Source organism: Panulirus ornatus, chromosome 42 (assembly GCF_036320965.1).
Source record: "Panulirus ornatus isolate Po-2019 chromosome 42, ASM3632096v1, whole genome shotgun sequence".
Classification (NCBI taxonomy): domain Eukaryota; kingdom Metazoa; phylum Arthropoda; class Malacostraca; order Decapoda; family Palinuridae; genus Panulirus; species Panulirus ornatus.
The window spans coordinates 22,472,197-22,493,505 of record NC_092265.1 but is presented as its reverse complement, the minus strand read 5'-3'; the positions used below and the strand labels follow the sequence as shown (position 1 = coordinate 22,493,505).

The 21,309-nt window shown below is 51.2% G+C and overlaps 1 protein-coding gene across 1 annotated transcript in view; it reads right to left on the bottom strand.

The window, feature by feature from the left end:
• The window catches only part of LOC139761971 (stress-activated protein kinase JNK-like), a 187,720-nt gene extending 172,605 nt beyond the window's left edge, over positions 1-15,115 (bottom strand). Inside the window, 1 exon segment of the mRNA XM_071686705.1 lies at positions 13,870-15,115. The gene's annotated coding sequence lies outside the window, so the exon portion shown is untranslated.
• Between the last annotated feature and the right edge of the window lie 6,194 nt (positions 15,116-21,309).

The window sequence follows — 21,309 nt, the reverse complement described above, 5'->3', positions numbered from 1 at the left end:
TACTCATTATGAGCAAGGTTAATGTAAAGCGAGAGACAATACGAAGCCAACATATCAAGCCTCCTCACTACACGGAGAGGGAGTGAGGGGACACTGGCACACGATCCCCCGTCATATACCCTCCCACCCAACACACAGGCAGACGACCCGGAACAAACCCTGGCTCACCCAGAAATAACACTCATTACATTTCTCAAATCATCTCACGACAGTAAGAATCAAGAAGATGACACACTCACGAAAATGACATAACTCATTATAATGAGCAGAATGTGGATGTGCTGGAAATGAAATGTTTGAGGGCACTATGTAGTGTGTGTGGTGGTCTGATCGGGTACGTAATGAAAGGGTAAGAGAGAGGTGTGGTAATGAGTGTGGCTGAGAGAGCAGAAGAGGGTAAGTTATAATGGTTTGGACATATGTAGAGGATGAGTGAGGAAAGGTTGACATAGAGGATATATGTGTCATAAGTGGGGGGTACAAGGAGACCAGATTAGAGATGAAAGGATGGAGTGAAAACACACACACACACACACACACACACACACACACACACTGACCGATATGGTATGGGCAAAATATGGCAGTACCAAGGACATGCCCAGTGAGAGGGAAAAATAATTACAGAAAAAGAATGAGGAAATCAAGCAAGGCTTCGCAGGTGTCTGCAGACCTGACTGACTCAAAGGCAGAGAGGTTAAAGAAAAAGGAGGAAACGCGACCCGGAGGAAGACAATTCCACAAATTGAGCTGTTCGAGGAGGAGGAGGAGGAAGAGGAGGTATGATAATGGTCAATGCTCGAGTAGCAGGTCTCCAACACAGAAACTATGCATGTGTGTTGCTTGAGGCCAGCCGGCCGGCCCATCGCTTCGTATGGTCAGCGCGGGGGACAGCATCTCCCCCTGCGGTCACCCCTGCGCTCCACTCCACTGCAGGGCAAGGCATGCCACACTAAAAGACTCCCCTGACTACACACCACGAAGGTAAACTAAGCGACAACACATTTATAACAGAGCGAAGGTAAACTAAGCAACAATACCTTTATAACAGAGGAGGAAGGACAATCTCCACTCACACACGGGGTATACGCTCACGCTAGCTGCCTCGCGATGGGTTCCGTATACACTGAACACGCTGATGACTTTTCATGGGTCGTAAACCTAAATTTCATATGTAATTCCCCGCGTCACCAGGAAGTCTGTCACGCTAATGTTATATATACACACACACACGTCACCAGCACGTCTGTCACGCTAATGTTATATATATACACACACACACACCCCGTCAGGACCACTGTGACGACCCCCACCGCCACGGACCAGGGTTTACTAAGGCATGACTGTCATCCTCAGAGGCTTCATCGCTTCGACGTGTGTGTGTGAAGCGTCGACCACTGTCATAAAATGCCTCTCCTGACACTCGAATCCCACTTAATGATATACTAGCCTGCTCCACACACACACACACACACACACACACACACACACACACAAACGAACACACGAACCCAGATGAAAGCAAACGACATCAGAATTCCAAGTCGCGAGTCGGGCACAGAAACCTCCTTTGCCTCCTCGCTTACCCCCAAGAGAGAGAGAGAGAGAAAAGGGAGATGAGCGTCTTACTCGACACAACACACACTCAGAATACACCCCCCTGATCATTCTCGTGTACGGAGGCAAGACACCACAGCAGCACACGAAGGATAAGGTGTTGAAATACACCCCCTGATCATTCTCGTGTACGTAGGCAAGATACCACAGCAGCACACGAAGGATGAGGTGTTGAAATACACATTCGAGTGCCTATGAGTCTGCTGGCTTCAGTGTTGCTGGCGATCAGGATGGGAGACGGTGTGTTTTTTTTTCCCCTCCTTCAAATTCCCATCTGGAAACATGGAAGACCAGCGCACGCAGTGCACCGCTTGTAAACATTACCTACGCACGACCTTTTCCCAGCGTTCAAACTTCCCGACGCCTGAGGGATACTGTAGTTCACCTCACCGCCACCACAATCCCCTGCTGAACTCAACTCTCTTAAAGTCTTCTATCTACCAAACCCTGAGTTCAACCAATCACCCGTCCCCGACCAATCACACGACCCGACCAGCCTAACGAGTCCAGCTGTAACCAGACACCACCATCAACAGATTAAGCCCAACACCTTAATTACTCCCATTAATCACCTGATTCGGCTAATCACCTTCAGCCCACCACCCACCGCACCACACTAATCAAGTGAGCCACCAATCAAGAGACACTATCCATCACCCCGACGCCACCAATCACCAAAACCCACCAATCACATGACCTCTCCAATCACCTGGGGTTTCACCCCCCCCACCACACACACACACACACACACACACACACACACACACGTACATAACCTGACACACACACACACACACAACAGAGGAAACAGACAAACAAAAGAAACTGATCTAAATGTCAAAATTCTGAGGTAACCCCATTCCCTTTAAAAACACTTAACCTTCAAATGACCTAAAATTTGAGCCACGTGACCCCTCAGCATTACCAGCGTCTCCATGAGGTAATGTGAGGGGGGTGGGGTCATATCGGTGGTGGGGTCATGTGGGTGGTGGGGTCATGTGGGTGGTGGGGGTCATGTTAGTAATGGGGTCATGTTGGTGATGGGGTCATGTTGGTGATGGGGTTATGTTGGCGCTGGGGTCATATTCGTGATGGGGTCATGTTGGTGAAGGGGTCATGTTGGTGATGGGGTCATGTTGGTGATGAGGTCATGTTGGCGATGGGGTCATGCTGGTGATGGGCTCATGCTGGTGATGGGACCATTTTGGTGATGGGGTCATGTTGGTGATGGGGTCATATTCGTGATGGGGTCATGTTGGTGATGGGGTCATGTTGGTGATGGGGTCATGCTGGTGATGGGGTTATGTTGGTGATGGGGTCATGCTGGTGATGAGGTCATGTTGGCGCTGGGGTCATGTTAGTGATGGGGTCATGCTAGTGATGGGGTCATGTTGGTGATGGGGTCATGTTGGTGATGGGGTCATGTTGGTGATCGGTTCACACGACGTCAAATAAATCGAGGCTGGGTAGTACTGACACCGCCAACACACGCCCACAGACAAAGAAATTGTACCCATACACTACACCCCCAGAGACCCCAACATTATACAGACCAGACCCCCTGAGACTCAAAGCTGCATCCAGACACCAAACCCCAGAGATTCTATAATCGTACCCAGACACCACATCCCCAGAGACCCCGAAAGTGTACCCAGATACCACATCCCTAGAGACCCCAAAAGTGTACCCAGATACCAAATCCCCAGAGATCCCAAAAGTGTACCCAGACACCACATCCCCTGCGACCCCAAAAGTGTACCCAGACCCACATCCCCAGAGACCCCAAATGTGTACTCAGAAACCACATCCCAGAGACTCCAAAAGTGTACCGACCCACATCCCCAGAGACCCCCAAAGTGTACCCAGATACCACATCCCCAGAGACCCCAAAGTGTACCCAAATACCACATCCCCAGAGACACCGTAATTGTACCCAGACTTAACATCCCCAGAGACCCCAAAGTGTACCCAAATACCACATCCCCAGAGACACCGTAATTGTACCCAGACTTAACATCCCCAGAGACCCCAAATGTGTACTCAGACACACCCCCAGAGACCCCCAAAGTGTACCCAGATACCTCAAGAGTTTTCCCAGATATCACATCACTAGAGACACCGTATGTGTACCTAGATACCACATCCCCAGAGACCCCAAAAGTGCACCTAGACACCACACCCCCAGAGGCCCCAAAAGTGTACCCAGACGCCAAAACAACAAACAAAAAATCCAGCTGTTCATACAGTTTCCTTATTCATCATTCTGCCAAGGATATGGCGGAAGGGACAATTGTCTTGATGATGATCCAATTGGCTGTCACGCGACGCCTCCAACCAAGGATCACTGTCAGTCAAGGGACGTCCTCAGCAGGGGTCACTCACCGTGTGTCACGCGACGCCCCCAACCAAGGATCACTGTCAGTCAAGAGACGTCCTCAGCAGGGGTCACAAGCGTGTCACGCGACGCCCCCAACCAGGAGTTATTGTCAGTTACGGGGCGTCCCCAGCAGGGGTCACTCACCGTGTGTCACGAGACGCCCCCAACCAAGGATCACTGTCAGTCAAGGGACGTCCTCAGCAGGGGGTCACAAGCCTGTGTCACGCGACGCCCCCAGCAAGGAGTCGGTCATTCACAGGACGCCCCCAACAGGGGTCACTCTGTATGTCACTAGACGCTCCCACCAGGAGTCAGTCATTCACAGGACGCCCCCACCAAGGTAGCTCACTGTATGTCACCGGACGCCCCCACCTGGAGTCGGTCATTCACGGGACGTCCCCAGCAGGGGTCACAAGCGCCAGTCACGCGATGCCCCTAGCCAGAAATCACCGTCAGTCACAGGACGCTCCCAGCAGGGGTCATTCACCGGTCTGTCACGGGACGCCCCACCTAGGATCCACACTCTCTGAAAACATGCAATGTCATCTGTTTCTTTACCCTAACCAGCCGCCACGCGCTAAGCCAAACAATAAAGATAAATAATAAAAAAGAAATAAATCTTGTGTAACTGGTTTATGGCTTCCACATCTTTATTAACTACTGATTGGTCAAAAATAATGACCCAAACTTAACAATACTAAACACAAAATTCTTACATATTATACCTCATATATACGTCTCTTCGATGTATATCAACTGACTGTTATATTTCTTTCTTGTATCTCCCCTGATGATGATGATGATGATGATGTGATTATTACACGAAAGTGCACTTGGGAACTCAACGTATGTCATTTTCCTCGTGGTTATCAGCAAATACACACGAGTATATATATATATATATATATATATATATATATATATATATATATATATATATATATATATATATATATATGGGTGTTACCGGACTCCGCTTGTTTTGAGGTTTCATCTTGAGTGAAAAGTCACCTCGGCAAGACTGTATCATTGGGAGCACCTTTTCATTAAAGAACTTCTCACTCCACAAAGGCGTCCACACTTCCCTTCTACTGCAAGCAACGCAGTCCCAGCTGGGTTGCAGGAGCCTGTGAAATAGGGTCCAGGGTTGTAAGACTGTAAGACCGATCACTGTATCAATCTATAACCATCGTAAGGTTGTTGGAGGCTGCGGTCCGAAGGCCTGGCTCGTGAAAGACACCTTGGAGGTTATTCTGCCCCAAGTGTTTTCCTCAACCCCTTTCCACCAGGTGGTACACGTACTTAGGGCCCAGGGGCCGCGGCTCCTAACAGCCTAACCGAGCAGAGAAACATGGTAGGGTTGGGTCGTGTACCGAGCCACACTGGGTTGTAGACCTTCCAAACCATCGTTGAGGCATACTTCTAGGGGGGTGACTTGGGACCCATGGTGTTTTCAACTGTTATCTTTTAGAGTATCAATGACATCTTTTGATTTATGTGGTAATATCTTACACTCTTCCATGCCATGGGGGAAGGATTTCTGAGAGCTGTCTGGCCTCTCTGGCTTCCAGGGTGTTCCAGGTGTGACTTACGACCCCTGTGTCATGCCTCCACCCTGACGAACAGTCCCAGGGCTTAAGTCCTTCCTTGGGGCGTTAAGTCTCCAGCAGACTCAGTGAAACATGCAGAGGATCTCTGCACACAGAGCAGACTCACTGAAACATGCAGGGGATCTCTGCAATGTTGTCCAATGAAAGATGATGTTTAGCACACCTCAGCCTCGTCTGGGGATGTTAAGGCAACCGTCCACAGCCTTTTGTGTTTGTGTGTGTGTCTGTCTCTCTCGTCTTGACATGTTCTCAAACTCCACCCTACCATGTGGGATGACGCGACGTCTGCTCTGCTGTCATGGACAACACAGCGCCGGAATTAATGTAAATCTCTGTTTCTACTGAGGCAATCTCGAGGGTGAGGTTCCTCAAGTCCCCCTCACTCCTGGCTTGTGCCGGATCTGGAACCATACCGTGGGAAGGGTCGCTCTTCTCTGGGGAATTTCTCTTTGTCTTCCTCCGACGGTAAGGTCAGCACACGTAATTGCTGGTCGTCCATTTTTTACCACGTCTCCTTCATATGACCTTGTACAACTCCAGTGCCCGCTACGTGTTTCCCAACTGCCAAGCAAATGAAGGGGGGAAAAAAAGACGTTTATGCGACTGGCGTCTTTTCCGTGACCCACCACAAGAGAGTAATATAATGTCTACCAGTACACACTTCGTACTTATGGCTAGCATGCAGATTATGACACACACACACACACACACACACACACACACACACACACGTTACATGACCCCAGCAGAGCTGGAGAGAGGGAGTAGGTGGGGGTGGCCGCTGAAACACACACACACACACACACAAACACACACACGTTACATGACCCCAGCAGAGCTGGAGAGAGAGGGTGGGTGAGGGTGGCCGCTGTGCCGGCCGGAGCACACTGCGTGTCTAACTACCCAATCACCACCTGGATGGTCTGTGCACACACCCCCCGCAGACAAAGTCCATCACACACAACTTAACCCGTCACCATCTTCACGACTCCGGTACGTTCTCCCACGACCTGCTAATGTGCTAGTACAGGAGGAGAGGATTCTGGCGGTGTGGGGCCAGACAGTTAATTCATTGCTGGCATTCCCTCAGTTAATGCCTGGTAAGGCCACCACCACCCGTTAGGACCAGCTTTCCACGTTGCACTCTTCTGCACTACACCCTTATGTACGTCAACATATCCTCCCCAACACTATCCTCCTCCACCCGCGCCAACACTACTCTCCTACTCCCTCACCAACATCATCCTCCTACACCATCTCCAACACTACCCTGCTACACCATCTCCAACACTACCTTCCTACACCCTCCTTAACACTAAACACCCACACCCTCGTCAACACAACCCATCTACACCCTTCGCCAGCACTACCCTCCTACACCCTCTCCAACATTACCCTCCTACACCCTCTCCAACACTACCCACCAGCAACAAGAACTCACCAACCAAATCTCAAAATTCTGTTAATGACACAAACTGAAGCGAAGCACAGACACAGAAAGGCTGTGAAACGATTCTGAGGGATTCGAACTGATGCACAGCATAAGACATGGTAAATGGAGTTCACTGCAGGCATATCCATACACGTGATACACGTATACAAAAAAAAACATATACATAAAAAGAGTTCGTTAGGTAAATATCAATAGTGCATAGAGAAAAAGATATCGTAATCATATTAATCACCCCAGGTGATAAGATAAGCAAAGATAATGGTTATCTGTGTAGGATATAGGAGGAGTGATTGCTGGGAATCAATGCTATAAACACATGGCTCAAAAGAGACACACGTAACGCTCTCTCTCTCTCTCTCTCTCTCTCTCTCTCTCTCTCTCTCTCTCTCTCTCTCTCTCTCTGTACAACGCTCAAGTCAGACCACATCTAGAATCCAGTGCTCACTTCTGGGTCATCCAACGTTTATGAAAACCAACGAAAAAAAATGAAATTAAAAAAAAAAAGATGAACGTGTACAAAGAGGAGCAACCAAACTCTTTCCACCACTCGGACATAAGCTTCGTAAACAAGACACTCGGGAGATCTATAATAATAGAGATCTCTACACAAAGTGTAGACTCAGAAGAGACCTTACGGACGTTTTCAACATAATATTCAATACTTTTGATAACATGACTCACAAACCAATTTGATACACAAGCGAGAAGTGCAGATAGGAAGTGAAATGGACAAAGATGTAAACATAATATTCAATACTTTTGATAACATGACTCACAAACCAATTTGATACACAAGCGAGAAGTGCAGATATGAGGTGAAATGGACAAAGATGTAAACATAATATTCAATACTTTTGATAACATGACTCACAAACCAATTTGATACACAAGCGAGAAGTGCAGATATGAGGTGAAATGGACAAAGATGTAAACATAATATTCAATACTTTTGATAACATGACTCACAAACCAATTTGATACACAAGCGAGAAGTGCAGATATGAAGTGAAATGGACAAAGATGTAATACAAAAGTGGGACAAGATTTCTGGGTTTTTTTTCGAGTATAGAGTTACCAAACATGGTAATATAATACCCCCAGATGTTAAAAGATAAGACTATATCAATATAATCAATACATTAAATCACAGATCGGCAGATACTTTACTGAATTAATCATTAGTGAATTCATCATCATACTTTACTGAATCAATAAGTACTGAAATAATGACTATACTTTACTGAATTAGTCACCATACTTTACTGAATTGATCACCATACTTTACTGAATTAGTCACCATACTTTACTGAAATGATCACCATACTTTACTAAATTGATCACCATACTTTACTAAATTGATCACCATACTTTACTGAATTGATCACCATACTTTACTGACTTAATCACGATACTTGACTGAATTAATCATCCTATTTCACTGACTTAATCATCCTACTTTACTGAATTAATCATCCTACTTTACTGAATTAATCACCATACTTTACTGAATTAATAATCATATTCTACTTGATTAATCATACTTTACTGAATTAATCACCATACATTTCCGAATTAATCATCATACTTTACTGAATTGATCATCCTACTTTACTGAATTAATCATCCTCCTTTACCGAATCAATCACCATACTTTACCGAATTAATCGCCAATGATCAAGCTAGCTCGCCACTGTAACTTTATCATGCACGCATTACAACGCCATCTCTATGTGTGTGTGTGTGTGTGTGTGTGTGTGTGTGTGTGTGTGTGTGTGTGTGTGTGTGTGTGTGTGTGTTTTTCGTTCGCATCCAGTGTGTCCTGCCGGCTGGCGTCACAGTGGGAGTGGCAGTGAGCGGGGGAGGAGCCCTCTCCTTTACTGTCCTGCCTCCATCTATGGTGGTGGTGGTGGTGGAGGGATCCTATTCCTATTCTCCAGCAGGGAACATTTCATAGACCATATCAGACCCTCCCCAACAATACCCTCCAACATTATCTTTTTCCACCCTCTCCAACACTACCCTCTCCAACATACCTTCATGCACCCTCTCCAACACTACCCTCTCCAACATACCTTCAAGCACCCTCTCCAACACTACCCTCTCCAACATACCTTCATGCACCCTCTCCAACACTACCCTCCAACATACCTTCATGCACCCTCTCCAACACTACCCTCCAACATACCTTCATGCACCCTCTCCAACATACCTTCATGCACCCTCTCCAACACTACCCTCCTTTAAAAATCTCGAGAAAATTCTGTTCCATTCTCTCCAACATTCTCCCCCACCGCCTTCAGAAATCGAGTCCCCTCCAACACTGCTCGAGTCCCCTCCAACACCGCTCGAGTCTCCTCCAACACTGCTCAACAACCACCCGCCCGCGACCATCCTTGTATCACGTCCCCCTGGTGCTCTTCTCCCACAAGACCACCTTCAACTTACTCCAACACTTCTCCAACATGGTTCTCCCACTACACTCCAACATCATCACCTTCTCTCCCTTTAAGTGCACCCAGTTTTGACCTTCTCCCTAACACCTCGCCCACTACCCCTGGCGTGTACACCCCCTCCCACCCTGGCATGTACATCTCCCACCCTGGCATGTACATCTCCCACCCTGGCATGTACATCTCCCACCCTGGCATGTACACCTCCCACCCTGGCATGTACACCTCCCACCCTGGCATGTACACCTCCCACCCTGGCATGTACACCTCCCACCCTGGCATGTACATCTCCCATCCTGGCATGTACATCTCCCACCCGGTCATGTACATCTCCCACCCTGTCATGTGCATCTCCCATCCTGGCATGTACACCTCCCACCCTGGCGTGTACACCCCCTACCACCCTGGCGTGTACACCCCCTCCCACCCTGGCATGTACATCTCCCACCCTGGCATGTACATCTCCCACCCTGGCATGTACACCTCCCACCCTGGCATGTACATCTCCCACCCTGGCATGTACATCTCCCACCCTGGCATGTACATCTCCCACCCTGTCATGTACACCTCCCACCCTGGCATGTACATCTCCCACCCTGGCATGTACATCTCCCACCCTGTCATGTACACCTCCCACCCTGGCATGTACACCTCCCACCCTGGCGTGTACACCCCCTACCACCCTGGCGTGTACACCCCCTCCCACCCTGGCATGTACATCTCCCACCCCGGCATGTACATCTCCCACCCTGGCATGTACATCTCCCACCCTGTCATGTACATCTCCCACCCTGTCCTGTACATCTCCATCTCCCATCCTGTCCTGTACATCTCCCACCCTGTCCTGTACATCTCCATCTCCCACCCTGTCCTGTACATCTCCCACCCTGTCCTGTACATCTCCCACCCTGTCCTGTACATCTCCCACCCGGTCATGTACATCTCCCACCCTGTTATGTATATCTCCACCCATTTATGTACATCTCCCACCCATTTATGTACATCTCCATCCAGTCATGTACATTTCCCACCCTGTTATGTGCATCTCCACCCTGTCATGTGCATTTCCCACCCTGTCACGTACATCACCTTGTCATGTACATCTCCCACCCTGTCATGTACATTCCCACCTATCATGTACATCTCCCACCCTGTCATGTACATCTCCATCCTGTCATGTACATTTCCCACCCGTCATGCACATCTCTCAGACTGTATGTACAACACGTCCCTTCATGTCACACACATCACCCACCCCGTCATACACATCACCCACCCCGTCATACACACCACCCACCCCGTCATACACATCACCCACCCCGTCATGCACATCACCCACCCCGTCATGCACATCACCCACCCCGTCATACACATCACCCACCCCGTCATACACATCACCCACCCTAGCACGGCTCTTGTCACTGAGCAGCTGCCAGTCTGTACTCAGCTGGTCTGTGCAGGTATGATGAATGTCTGGTGGTAGTCTGTGTGACACAGTCCAATGTCGTGTGTGTGTGTGTGTGTGTGTGTGTGTGTGTGTGTGTGTGTGTGTGTGTGTGTGTGTGTGTGTGTGTTCCATAGAGCAAGTGTCCCATTGATTACCAAGTCAGTCTGTTAAACGGAACAGACATTTACCCCCCCCCCCCCCACCTCCCTTCCCCATCCACTCCACGGCCCGTTTCGTCTTGATACAGCCGGCGTCTGTTCGAGTTACCGTTTATCTACGGTGGCCGCCGTTTAAACGGCGATCAACGACCACTCGGTATACTGATCGTTTGTCAAACGCTACCCTCGTTTAAGCGCAGGTTAAGCCACCGTTTTAATTTGGTAACGGTGCCTGTTATTCAGTCCCGTTGCCGTTTGGAACACTGGTCCCGTTTATTCGGTACCGTTGCCGTTTGTAATACTGATGCCGTTTATTCGGTACCATTGCCGTTTGTAATACTGGTGCCGTTTATTCGGTCCCGTTGCCGTTTGTAATACTGATGCCGTTTATTCGGTACCGTTGCCGTTTGTAATACTGATGCCGTTTATTCGGTACCGTTGCCGTTTGTAATACTGGTGCCGTTTATTCGGTCCCGTTGCCGTTTGTAATACTGATGCCGTTTATTCGGTACCGTTTATGACGCTGGCACCGTTGATCCGTTACCGTTATGATTCTGGCACCATTCATTAAGTACCGTTTTTCATGCTGGCACCGTTGCCGTTTGTGGCAGCAGTGCCGTTTATTCCGTTCTGTTACCGTTTATCAAGTACCGTCACCACTTAATCATTACCGTCCCTGTTTACTCGCTACCGTCCCTGTTTACTCGCTACCGTCCCTGTTTACTCGCTACCCGTCCCTGTTTACTCGCTACCCGTCTCCGTATACTCGCTACTCGTCCCCGTGTACTCGCTACCCGTCCCCGTATACCCGCTACCCGTCCCCGTATACTCGCTACCCGTCCCCGTATACTCGCTACCCGTCCCCTGTATACTCGCTACCCGTCCCCGTATACTCGCTACCCGTTCCCGTTTACTCGCTACCCGTCCCCGTATACTCGCTACCCGTCCCCGTTTACTCGCTACCCGTCCCCGTATACTCGCTACCCGTCCCCGGATACTCGCTACCCGTCCCCGTATACTCGCTACCCGTCCCCGTATACTCGCTACCCGTTCCCGTTTACTCGCTACCCGTCCTCGTATACTCGCTACCCGTCCCCGTTTACTCGCTACCCGTCCCCGTATACTCGCTACCCGTCCCCGTCTACTCGCTACCCGTCCCCGTATACTCGCTACCCGTCCCCGTATACTCGCTACCCTAGACCCCAGACAATGGACCCTCCCTCATTTTCCAAGGCGCGTCCTCACTCTTACGGCGAGTGTAGCGCCTTCTATCACACCTGCTGGTGCACTCCTACCACACTGACCACCTACCACACTGACCACCTACCACAATGACCACCTACCACAATGACCACCTACCACACTGACCACCTACCACAATGACCACCTACCACACTACCCCCTGCGCTCACCACACTATCTCCCCCCCTAGTCCCACCACATAAACTCCTGGGCCCATCACACTACCCCATGGGCCCACCGCACTATCCCCTGGGCCCACCACACTATCCCCTGGGCCCACCACACTACCCTCCTGGCCCACCTCACTAACTTTTCCCTAGGCTCACCAAACTAACCCCTGGGCCCACCACACTACCCACTGGGCCCACCACACTACCCACTGGGCCCACCACACTACCCTCCTGGCCCACCACACTAACTACCCCCTGGCCCACCAAACTAGCCCCTGGGCCCAACACACTACCCACTGGGCCCACCACACTACCCACTGGGCCCACCACACTACCCACTGGGCCCACCACACTCCCACCCACTGGGCCCACCACACTCCCACCCACTGGGCCCACCACACTCCCACCCACTGGGCCCACCACACTCCCACCCACTGGGCCCACCACACTCCCACCCACTGGGCCCACCACACTCCCACCCACTGGGCCCACCACACCACACCAGTGTCTTTAATTCAATCGACTTTTTCCTTTTCCTTCCCCAACAGAATCACGCGCTGATGGGGTTCGCCATAGTGTGTGTGTGTGTGTGTGTGTGTGTGTGTGTGTGTGTGTGTTCGATAGAGGCCGTGCGTTTATTCAATACAGGAGACGGCGGGTGCTCCAGAGAGAGAGAGAGAGAGAGAGAGAGAGAGAGAGAGAGAGGCAGGGGGGCAGGCCCTTACTTATGTGTTGCAGGCAAAGGAGGAGGAGCTGCGAGATGTGGGGAAAACCAGAAGACGCCTACTCAATCTCTCTCTCTCTCTCTCTCTCTCTCTCTCTCTCTCTCTCTCTCTCTCTCTCTCTCTCTCTCTCTCTCTCCTCCAGTCACAGTTGTAACGTCGGAGTGTTCACCGTCAGGTCCCAGAGCACGACAGTGTTGCTGCCCACGAGTACAGCAGGGCGGAGGGGGGAAGACGACGGCTCGACCCCCTCCAGCAAGACGATATTGCCCCCCCCCCCCCTCTTGAGCACGACGGCGGGACTCGCAACACAACTTGAGCACGCCGGGGGGGCGGCACGCCCCTTGGGTAATAATGCTGACCTGGCCTGGCCTTTAGCTTGAACCTTAAAAGGTCAAGCCAAAGGGCCGGAGGGCGCCATCATGACCCCCTTCGGGCTGTACCGTCCAGCACGTAGGGGCTTTGATGGAGCCAGTACCAAGAACACGGTACAGACGGTACGGGCGAGGTACCGGCCGGGTGGTACCATGCCGCGACGGTACCTCTAGGACCTGCCTACAGAAGAGGGAAGCTTCAAGGGCGTGAGCGAGTGCAGGAAGAGAGAGAGAGAGAGAGGGACTTACCTTGAGACGATCACGGGGTGGGAGGAGGAGGAGGAGGAAGGCAGGCGGGGTTGGAAGAGCCTCAACTCAGCTGGAGGAGATCGAGGTGGAGCTCTGGTGGGTTTCAACACTTGCGGGTCTTCCGTGTGTATATATATATATATGTATATATATCCCAAGATATACCTTTGTAAACAGAGGGCGTGGGTCACAGCACCGTCACCTGCACCACCCACAGCACCGGTGGTCGGGCAAGACGCACCAAAGACACCACCACCCCCCAACACACACGCCCTTCGACACCCTTAAGGATGCACTCAGTAAACAGTGAACACACCAGCACAATACGTCGCTGCCTCTGGTCGACGCTCACTCACACACACACCAGAGTACAGGTCACACAACCTGTATTATCTTTTCTAGTTGCACAGGCAGAGGCGTCGGCAGGAGGAGGAGCAGCAGCAGCGGCGACGGCGACCCGGTAAGGAAGGAACTTGACTCAGGGTGATGCGGGCCGTGTGGCCAGCAAACCCGGGGGGAACTCGACTTGTTCTATACACCTGCAGTGGCTGGTGGGGGGGCGGGCGGGCGGGCGGGCCGTCACACAGCACTGCCTCTGGCCGTCACCACACCACACAGACACACACACAGACACACACACACACCTGCCAGGCTACCACAGCTGCCAGGGGAAGGGGCGAGAGGTAGGAAGAGGGGTTTAAGTGAGAGACAACGTGGTACTGGCGCGCTAGAGCCGGGAGAGCCCCAGTGCAGGAATCAGTCGGCACCAAGGAGGCAGTGAGGGGAGCCAGCGTCACCCTCCGGACTCGCAACCCTCGCACGTTGGGGGGGGAGGAGAGCACCCGGAGGGGGAGGGGAGGGGAGGGACGCCCCCACGATAACACTCATATCAGAGAACCCACACATCCGCCACCCATGGCACCCTCACACACCAACTTCCTCAAACCCCCCCCGACCACGTATAGAAAATGCCCGCCCGTCTCCCAGCATACACAAATCCTAACTTCAGATACGATCGCGGCGAATTAAGCGAGTTTCCCCGAGCCATTAAATCTGGCGGACGTAACACTGTGTATGTATGAAGCAGGCGTGACGTCACAGTCCAGCTAGTGTCAGGGAGCGAGGCACCAGCAGGGGGCCGCGGGTGCAGGCTCTGCGCGGCCTGGATCGATAAGTCCGGGTCGGCTGGTGCGCAGGGGAGGCGGCTTTTCCAGGGCCCTCACAGAAAACGGGCTCGCTCATTCCAGTGCCGACACTTGGAAAATGGTCGCCTCAATAACAACACACACGGCCACCCAGCCAGCCAGGCCCCCACGCCAGCCCCTTCCTACATTCTGGATCTCGAGGACCTCCCCCAGTCAGAGTCCCCCTTTGGGCAGACAGGTCGTGCCAGTCACCGTGTGTCCCACGTACGTCGTCTGGCAGCGCCGGGCGCCCAGCGTCGGCCCAGGGACAGGTCCAGCGGCACTAAGGTATATAAAATGGAGACGTCCGCTCCATCGAACGGGGGGGAAGAGGGGAGAGAGGAATGAATGAGATCACGAGGACATCATCATGGACCATCCACTAGGGTTAATATCTGGTTGTAGCTACAGCCCCAGGCCCTAGGGCCCCCCCTCTCCCTCACCACCACAACAAGCCAACCATACGAGAGGTAGTTAACAGAACAGCGAACAACAGTGAGGCCGCTTGAGCTCATTGCCGGCGAGGTCACGCCACTGACCTGGAAACCCGCGGTGGGCGGCACTGACCTCCAAACACCACCCATTGGACTATTCATAGCTGCTTTCCCTACCACCTCCGACGCACGGCTAAGCTCTCCCTCCTCCTCCTCCTCCTCCCCTCAACACCGTGCTGTGGCTGGTGGTGGTGATGACGAGCGGTGGTGCTGGTGATGCTGTCCTCAACCTGCCTGGTTAAAACTGGGTGTAGCACCAGGGCTGCTGTATCTGGGTGTAGTCTCAGGGCGGCAGGGTAACTTGGGTGTAGCCTCAGAGCTGCTGGGTTGTCTGGGTGTAGCCTCAGGGATGCCGGGTTGCTTGGATGTAGCCTCAGGGATGCTGAGTTGCTTGGGTGTAGCCTCAGGGATGCTGGGTTGCTTGGGTGTAGCCTCAGAGCTGCTGGGTTGTCTGGGTGTAGCCTAAGGGCTGCTGGGTTGCTTGGGTGTAGCGCCAGGGCTGCTGTGTTTGGGTGTAGCCTCAGGGCTGCAGGGTTGTCTGGGTGTAGCCTCAGGGCTGCGGGGTTGTCGTGGTGTAACCATAGGGCAGCAGGGTTGCTTGGCTGTAGCCTCAGGGCTGCAGGGTTGTTTGAGAGTAGCCTCAGGGATGGTGTTTGGGTGTAGCTCCAGGGCTCAGCTGGGATCTCTGGGTGTAGGGCCAGGGCTGCAAGGTTGTCTGGGTGTAGTTTAAAAGCTTCTGTGTTTGGGTCTAGCCTCAGGGCTGCTGAGTTGCCTAGGTGTAGCTTCAGGGCTTCTGTGTTTAGGTGTAGCCTCAGAGCTGCAAAATTGCATGGGTGTAGCTTCAGGGCTTGTGTTTGGGTGTAGCCTCAAGGCTGCAGAGTTGCCTGGGTATAGCTTCAGGGCTTCAGTGTTTGGGTGTAGCCTCAGAGCTGCAGAGTTGCTTGGGTGTAGCTTCAGGGCTTCTGTGTTTGGGTATAGCCTTAGGGCTGCAGAATTGCCTGGGCTTCTGTGTTTGGGTGTAGCCTCCGGGCTGCAGAGTTGTCTGGGTGTAGCCTCAGGGCTGCAGGGTTGTGTCTGGGTGTAGCCTCAGGGCTGCAGGGCTGTTTGGGTGTAGCCTCAGGGCTGCAGGGTTGTGTCTGGGTGTTGCCTCAGGGCTACAGGGTTGTGGCTGTGGCCCCTGGTTAACGCTAGCAGGGCAGTCTGTGGCAGGGCTTGGGAAGAAGAGGTCAGACAGGGTCATGCGCAGGGCAGAGTAACTTCCCTGTGGCCTCCTGGTTTCCCCCAAGGACCATACCAGGTTTAGCAATAATAATAATAATAATAATAATAATAATAATAATAATAATAATAATGATAATAGTAACAATATTAATAATAATAATAATAATAATAATAATAATAATAATAATAATAATAATAATCCATAATAATAATAATAAAAACGATAATAGGAACAATAATAATAATAATAATAATAATAATAATAATAATAATAATAATTATGGATTGAACCAGGGCATGTGAAGCGTCTGGGGTAAACCATGGAAAGTTGTGTGGGAGCCTGGATGTGGAAAGGGAGCTGTGGTTTCGGTGCATTATTACATGACAGCTAGAGACTGTGAACGAATGGGGCCTTTGGTGTCTTTTCCTAGCGCTACCTCGCACACATGAGGGGGGAGGGGGTTGTTATTCCATGTCTGGCGAGGTGGCGATGGGAACAAATAAAGGCAGACAGTATGAATTATGTACATGTGTATATATGTATATGTCTGTGTGTGTATATATATGTGAACATTGAGATGTATAGGTATGTATATTTGCGTGTGTGGACGTGTATGTATATACATGTGTATGTGGGCGGGTTGAGCCATTCTTTCGTCTGTTTCCTTGCGCTACCTCGCTAACGCGGGAGACAGCGACAAAGCAAAATAAATAAAATAATAATAATAAATAATAATATTAATAATAATTATAATAATAATAATAATAATAATAATAATAATAATAATAATAATAATAATAATTGATAATAATAACAATAATAATACTAATGGAATTGAAATAATAAAATATAATGATCATCATCAAAATAATGATAACAATATTGTTACGTAACTGCTTTGCCTAATGACCCGTCACGAGTTAAATATAGGGGAAGGGGGGGGGGGGGGGTAGGGGGAAGGGGGAGAAAAATCATTAATTTCCCATCAATTTGTCTGCCATGATATTTGTCTCTGTCTCATACGTTCAGGTTACAATTCTGAAATTCCCATCATTCAGCGCTCGAGAGCAACAGCAACATACTGGGGAAAAAAAAAATAGGGGGGGTGGAAAAAAAAATCTGTTTTTCCTAATTAGTATGCAAATGTATGCAGAAACGAGGGCCCAAATCTAATAAGTTCATCGCCTGCAGCGGGAGTACGTGTGATGTAAGTATCAAGTTCGTATCATGTTCTGTTCTCGAGTTATTGTGTTCACACGAATGTGTTCACGAACAGGAGCAGCAGGAGGGTGGGGGGATGTATAGTGTTCAGCATGAGCAGTGGCCACACTTAACAATAAACGATTTATTGAACTCCAATCAAAGTATGAAAATAATTACAGTGTATATACATATATATATCATACAAATCTCCAACAGCCAGGATCGAACCCGGGACCCCGGTGCAACACGCGGGAGCGCTACCGCTAGGCTGTGATCGCCCCTAATAGGGAAATGACTATTCGAATACTATGTCCCGGGTTCGATCCTGGCTGTTGGAAGTTTGTATATTCTATGAAAGTGCTCGTTCATATGCACTTAGTTCGTGTGTGTGTGTGTGTGTGTGTGTATATATATATATATATATATATATATATATATATATATATATATATATATATATATATATATATATATATATATGCTCTTGTAGTGGTCTGTGTGAGCTGTGACGGACTCGATGTAGCTGTGTCGTCGAACCGCAACCCGAGAGCGGAGGGATCTCAGACGGCAGGAGGTGACGGTGGCGAGGGTTGTGCAAGCAGCAGCATCATCATCGTGTCAGATGAGGTCCAGGCGTTGGCTGATCATAGAGTCGGGATGACCAGTGTGCTGAGCGCCCCTCTGATAGGTGATGCGAGAGGGACGGAGAAGAATGATCTTGGATGTCCTTCTCTGTACCTGTTCCAATAACCTCTCTTGTGGGATCGGTCGGGAGGATGAGCAGGCGAGGGAGGCAGACGGCAATCTTGGATGAGTGAAAGTCGTTCACACGTCCAGGCGTCTCCTGTCGTCGAGGTATGTCGTACAGACGGCAATCGGAGGATCGGATGATGGTAGCTGACGCGTTCCTTCCCTCCAGGAGCTCGGCGGACGGGACGAGGTGGAGGAGGAGGAGGCTGGAGGCAGAGTGAGGCAGCGGAGCGTGGGATATGACTGGAGGTGAAACTGATGTGTGCATAGCTACGGTGTGGGCTAGGTTAATGACGGCACGGCTGGCGGCGCTCCAACTCCAGAGTGGTCAACAAAGGTATGCTGTAAGAGCACGATGTGGTTGGGAGGGCCGTCGTCAGCGCTGCCACCAGGCACAGAGTCGTCGACCGTCAACGTACTTGCATCGAACAGGAGCATCTATGAGGGAGTCGTTCACAAGAACAGGAGCATCTATGAGGGACTCATTTACAAGAACAGGAGCATCTATGAGGGACTCATTTACAAGAACAGGAGCATCTATGAGGGACTCATTTACAAGAACAGGAGCATCTATGAGGGACTCATTTACAAGAACAGGAGCATCTATGATGGATTCGTTTACAAGAACAGGAGCATCTATGAGGGACTCGTTTACAAGAACAGGAGCATCTATGAGGGACTCGTTTACAAGAACAGGAGCATCTATGAGGGACTCATTTACAAGAACAGGAGCATCTATGAGGGACTCATTTACAAGAACAGGAGCATCTATGAGGGACTCATTTACAAGAACAGGAGCAACTATGAGGGACTCATTTACAAGAACAGGAGCATCTATGAGGGACTCGTTTACAAGAACAGGAGCATCTATGAGGGACTCATTCACAAGTATGAGGAAACTCGAGGGAACCATTCATCTGCGTGACGCCACGGATGAGTGACTGGAAGGTTGGAGGTGGTCCTCCAAGCAGCGTCCATCCTGACGACGCTCACTTAGGAAACCCTTGAGCCACAGGAGACGCTACCACTACTGATGACTTACGGCCGACGACGACGTGGAGGGGAAAAAAAAAAAGGCTTTTGGTGAAGTCACCGAAGAGTTGAGAGGCAGGGAGGTGTTGCCTCGAGCTGAGAGGCAGATAGGTGTTGCCTGCTGCCTCTACTGCGCTGGCACAGATCATGGCTGACGGGGATGAGTGGGTCGTCCCGGGGAGGGGTTTCCTGGCTCCCGTGGGCAGAGTGGCCCAACCATCCATCACCATGACACGGGCAGGTTCCTCTCTCTCCAGTAAATCCCTCCATCAAAATCTGGCATAACCCCATTTGTTTGACGCGGCGTCCGTGGCTGACCACCGCTGGACGCCCACCCCACCACTCCCAGCCACCCATCACCCCCCCTCATTAGCCACACCACGTTCACCGCCAAACTTCCTCTCAACCTTAAAAGTAATACCCATTGTCGAGTGCCAGGGCCCACGGCGTCCCATACTAGCGACACTGCCACAATCGCCCGCCCATCCCGGCGTGCCAGCCACAGAACACTGGCCTACCAACAGTATACACTCACACGTCAGCCATATAACGAGGATATACCAGCAATATAACGGGGATATACCAGCAATATAACGGGGATATACCAGCGGTATAATGATAGACCAGCCCAGACCCCGATAGCCCGCCTATAGCTTATACTGACAAGTCGGCCCTTATACTGACGCCCCAGCACTACACTGACAGACCTGTCCCATCTTGGATGCACTTGGGGTGTACGGAGAGGTCAGCTCCACCATGCTGGATGGGAATGGGGGGGGGGGGGGGAGGTTCTCCTGCCGAAGTCAAGAGACGAAGCCCAGTTACCTGGAGACCTGGGACCTGAACCCTGACAGGTCCTCCCTGTCCAGGTGGGTGTGGCAAACACTTGAAGCGACAGAGACACGAAGCCACAGAGCACTTCATCATCAACACCAACCCCACGGTGGCTACAGTAGGCCGGCACCAACCCCACGGTGGCTACAATAGGCCGGCACCAACCCCACGGTGGCTACATTAGGCCGGCACCAACCCCACGGTGGCTACAGTAGGCCGGCACCAACCCCACAGTGGCTACAGTAGGCCGGCACCAACCCCACGGTGGCTACATTAGGCCAGCACCAACCCCACGGTGGCTACAGTAAGCCGGAACCAACCCCATGGTGGCTACATTAGGCCGGCACCAACCCCACGGTGGCTACAGTAGGCCGGCACCAACCCCACGGTGGCTACAGTAGGCCGGCACCAACCCCACGGTGGCTTCAGTACCCCTGCACCAACCCCACGGTGGCTACAGTAGGCCGGCACCAACCTCACGGTGGCTACAGTAGGCCGGCACCAACCCCACGGTGGCTACAGTAGGCCGGCACCAACCCCACGGTGGCTACAGTAGACCGGCACCAACCCCACGATGGCTACAGTAGGCCGGCATCAACCCCACGGTGGCTACAGTAGGCCGGCACCAACCCCACGGTGGATACAGTGGGCCGGCACCAACCCCACGGTGGCTACAGTAGGCCGGCACCAACCCCACGGTGGCTACAGTAGACCGGCACCA